Genomic DNA, 5,189 nt, shown 5'->3' with positions numbered 1-5,189 from the left:
TAGCCAAGATCTATGAGTAACATAGACAACCAAATCCACAGGAGGATGATTCTGTAACATAAAATGTTTCTCTACAATTAGCCGCAAAAGGGAAATTCTCTACCAAATTGGACAAAACAGGGGAATCACAGCTCATGTGATTTGTCCAAATCAATTTCCTTAACAATATTATTCCTACCATTATTCAGACTAATAGAGTCAAATTACAAAACATACACCCAAATCAAAATTCCCTTTAAATAATGAAGATACACAGATGATGTCTACTTTTTGAGACACAATTTAACTAGTAAGAGTGACTTTCTTCAAAAGAGCTAATGTATTCCAGTGAGCTTAATAAGGCTCTTGCAGTATGAACTTTAGATAAATTAACATCAGGGTTATATTATTTGACCTTAAAATTTGCTCCATCTAATGTAGGTACTTTTCCATAGGAAGGAAATCCCTGAAAATTCTGTTAATGTAGAGTTCACTTGAACCCAAATGGAATTTGTCCGAGAAGAATAAACAAAAATGAATATTTCCACACACAAAGATTGAGAAGTTACTTTATAAAAAAGTGAGAACTTCTTCTATACAAGAGGAGCAGTCTTTTCAAAGATGAATATATTCCAAATACTAGTATTCATTGGAGAAATTCAATGGCATTAACATTGTAAGTCGACTTACATTCATAGAAATAATGTAAAATATAAAAATAGAACAAGAATAGTAGAACCTATCTAGAATACCCTAGCTAGTCAGATCCTCCATTGTTGAACTAAAATTTGAAATCAAAAGAAAAGTAGTATAATATATCTAGAATATCCTACCTAATAAGCTCTTCCATTTGTGAGAAAAAAATAATAAAGTATTGGACAACCTTGTGAATGGTCCCACAATTAAGCATATGGATGCTTTACCTGACTATGAAGAGAAAAACGGTACTACAACAAATTAAAAATTGATCTCAAGAAAGGCTAACTTGTTTTTTGTTGTTGGAATCAATGACATACTTCAATAATGAATGTTCTACACACATCAACTATGGAAATTTCATCTTCAACTTGGTGACATCCATCTCATTATTAGTTCGAGGAGAAACTATGACTTTTTCCTATTCCTCAAGAGTGAAGTTTGTCCACCTGAATGTGGGATCAATATATTCTTTATGCATCTGCAAGATTTCATTATGTTTCACAACACCTAGGTTTGTAAAGTTCCATATGCGAGTGCAATCCTTTTTTGACATCTCAATCGATATTGGCAACAACTCATCAAGGATTATCATATTGTTTGGTATATTTACCACTTTCTCATGTCGAGTGATATTTGTGATGAAATTGAGAGGGTTACTTAGGTATGAAGAGATGGGTATCCTAACCCTAAGAGTACAAACATTTTCAAAATTTTGTAGGAGATCTTCAACCTGAATTCGGAAACAAAATGCTTTAATGAGCTATGTAGTATACATCTACTAAATCTTAACTTAAATGCCAAAAGTGTACATGTGAATAAAACATCAAAATTGGCTCAGAGCTATCCAAAATGGGCACATGAAAAATACAATAAAAGTAGAGAAGCAAGACATGAGAAGACTATGAACTATAAAAACATACTAGTCCCTGGGAAATTCTATGAGAGATGCTTTATATCTTACAAGATTCCATTGTAATAAATAAGGAAGGGATTTATAGTCACTACTAAATGAATGCAATGAAATGAAAATAAAATTCATTTCAAACAACATTTTCATTTAAAATAAGTAATTAAAGCATCATTGTAATCTTCTCAAATATAGATAGAAAATGGTCGAATCAAAAGATTAAATTTGATCCAGATTTGTCCAAAATTGGCACAAGAAAAATGAAATAAAAGCAAAGGAGGTACTGAGAAGACTAAGAGCATATGGTTGATCATGCCATATGTTGATGCAATATATAGAGGATGGTGTTATACTCAATACTGCATTAATGCAATGCCATCAAACCACACCTTAACTCAGAAAGATTTTTCATGTAAATAAACTAATTGAAGCAGTCCATAATCATAGGTACAAAATGTTGGAACCAAAATATCAATATTGACCCAGAATTTCCTAAAATGGGCACATGAATAATGTGATAAAATTAGATCATCCCATGAGAAATAATCTTGAGCATACCAGATGCCAATGCAATAAATATGGTATGGGATTTAGTACACTAGAATGCAATGCAAATAACTAAGCCTAACCTCTAGAAACATTTTCATATAGTAATGTAATTAAAGAAAACTAATCATTTTTTCTAAAACATGTGGAAAAATGGTGAAACCAAAAGATTCCAGATCGGGTGGAAATCTTAACCATGACCTTGGTCTTCAAATAAAAGGACCCAATGAAGTTGGGTTTGTCTTCCTCCTTAAATCCAATACCACTTCCTTCAAGATGACCATCATCGTATTCTAAAATATAGTCAGTTTCAAAATTTACAAGAAAAAGACCATGCTCCTGGCAAATATCGGCCAAATTTAGAGTTCATGCCACATAGGTGTAATAGTCTCATGCTTGTGGTATTCACACCAATCCACATTAGATTGACCTATCACACTTGTAGCATTAAAAACATGATTAGGATTGATGTTCTATATGTCCTTTAGGATTTGATACCTATTCTCCAATCTCCCATTTCCAATTCATATATTAGGACCTGTCTTTCAGATATTTGCCCAAGAAACCTTCTGATCCATCCATTTTTCCCATAGATCAAGAAATTCAAGGTTGACTTCAGAATAAGTTCATTAAAGGGCTCTAGCATGTGATTTTGAAAGATTCCATTCTCTAGGGAGGGGGATGTGGTATCAACCACATCATGGGATTTTGTATACATCTCAACTCCTACCATTGTGAGCATCCTTGGATGAGGAAGCAGAGAACCAAACACATCACCCCGCCAATCAGGGTGTCTAATGTACCAATCCATTGTTTTCTTCCATCCCTCTTTCCATTTATTCCTCTCAGACCATCCCAGTTCCTTGATTTTCTTATCATCTAGATAATATCTCCGATAGTTGAAAGACCTATTACATACAAACTTTATAACCTTCTCTGCATCCATTTAAAAGAGCCTACAAATATCCTTAGCCACACCAATGACCCTTCTCTCCTTTTGTGTACTAATATTATATGCATTCCCTGCTTCACCTTTTTGAAAAACAACTTCAAAAGCCTCAACAACATCCCTATAGTACAAAATCCTCCTAAGACTAGATCCATCACCATGGATTAGGAGTAGCTTCCCTTACATTACCAAAAGAATAAACTCGGGTATCAATTTTCCAGGAAACTGATTAGGTCTATATACTTTGTTACCTCTTGAGGTGTATACAAGAAAATCATAGGATCTCCCATAAGCCATGATGAGCATATTTTCTCCTTCCTTGGTTGTAAAGGAAGCATTGGTGGGTAAAATCTAACATGCCCCATGTTTACTTTAATGATGTCCTTCTCTGTTTCACCATAAACTTCATCATTACTCACGAGAATTAACCTTACGATCGATCGAGTCAAATTGCATGCTTTATGGACATGAGTACCATATATGTTTTTCTTGGTGAACTCAAAGCTACTTTAAAATGAATTGTCGGCATGGGTTTGTGTGGTCCATCAAAGGATAACAATATTTCTTACTTTACACTCTTGCAGTGCATTCCACTGAGCATGGACGATAAGTCAATGCAAAATTTAAGTGGAGGGATTTTCCAAGAAAATTTTCATTTTTGTTGATTAACCTTCATCTTGAGGCTAAAGGGTAAGCCTCACCATTAAGTCCTAGTGTAACTCAAAATTTCGTACCAGATCCTCAAGGAATTCATAACATGTACATTACAAGTGGGAGATTTTGCACAAATACAAAGCAATACCTCCAGTGAATTCTTAACATACACATTACATTTGGAGAGTTTACAAAGACATAAAACATAACCTCCATAGTTTATCCATTAAGAGAGTGTATGGCTCACATCTTGGAGAAACATCCTCCTAAAATTTTATAGAGGTGGTGAATTAACAATTTAGCCATCCATTGGTGACTATTGATGAAAACACATATTTGTAAGTAGTAATTCCTTAGACATATTTAGCACTAATACGTATTATCATCTTGTAACATACAGAAATGTACTTGAAAGTAGTAATTGTTTAGACATATTTAGCACTAATGAGTATTCATAGTTATGTCCACAGAAAACATTCATTTACAAATACTCATTGGCTCTTACTTCTATGGCTATTTATACACTTTAACACACCACACTATATCTTCCCAACATGTATCATACCAAAGAGAGAAAGATCATTATAGCATAACCATATTTTATTTTTTTCATCTTTTAAATCTAATATAAGAAATCCATATTTTAAATTAAATAATAACCAAAAGGATCTCTCATGGGAACTACAACCACAAGGATCATACATATTCTGAAGAATCTTTCATACATATTTTCAGGAGCATCACTACCTATTCTTTCTCTACATTTTGGGAGACAAATCATATTGTTTTAGCATTGTTTTAAACTATATCAGTAGCATTCTAAATTGTACACACTCTTTAATTTGCATCAGGTAGAATACTACTTATGGTGATTCCTAAACTCAATCAAATGATGGAGGAGTGACATGTGGAAGTTGGTTGGTCAACAAACTAAGTTGAATATGCATTAGTATAATTTGTGACTTCGCTACTTAAACAAGAAATCTTGAGGATGATATTCCAAGCACCTATTTTAATATTTGAAGAAGAATAAGTCAACCACGTGGAAGCTCACTCTTGAGTCTTGATGCTACCCTTTAAGAAGAAATTGGCTTTTCTTGTTTCATGATTTGCAATGTGCATGGAGAGATGTTTTTCTAAATCCAAATTTACTTTGAAATTTGTGCTATTATGAAGTTTGTTTGCATGAAGCAAGGTGCTACCTAGTGAAGGCTCTGAGGATTCATTTGTTCCTTCAGGAAAAATATATTTTTAAGGTGCCATATTTAGCAGTAGTAGTGCACCTACCTTGTATATTTTGACTTAGTAATTTTGTTCCCTTCCGTGTGCATTTGGGCACTCTAGTTGAGAAATGTAGATAGTATGAGTCTTCCTAACTGTCCTTGTCTCATGATGTAATGTATTTGTCAAAAGGAAAGAAAAAAATTATTGTAAGAAGAAAAATTATTTATCAGC

General features: G+C 33.4%; 1 pseudogene; it reads right to left on the bottom strand.

Moving 5' to 3' along the window:
* Window positions 1-949: 949 nt before the first annotated feature.
* On the bottom strand, window positions 950-3,610 carry LOC149234914 (bifunctional dTDP-4-dehydrorhamnose 3,5-epimerase/dTDP-4-dehydrorhamnose reductase pseudogene; annotated as a pseudogene).
* Between the last annotated feature and the right edge of the window lie 1,579 nt (window positions 3,611-5,189).

Source organism: Pinus tabuliformis, chromosome 8 (genome assembly GCF_031772625.1).
Source record: "Pinus tabuliformis cultivar Carrire ecotype Pingquan chromosome 8, CPIR1, whole genome shotgun sequence".
Classification (NCBI taxonomy): domain Eukaryota; kingdom Viridiplantae; phylum Streptophyta; class Pinopsida; order Pinales; family Pinaceae; genus Pinus; species Pinus tabuliformis.
Note: the sequence above shows the minus strand (reverse complement) of the source record. Positions and strands in the feature narration are given on the sequence as shown.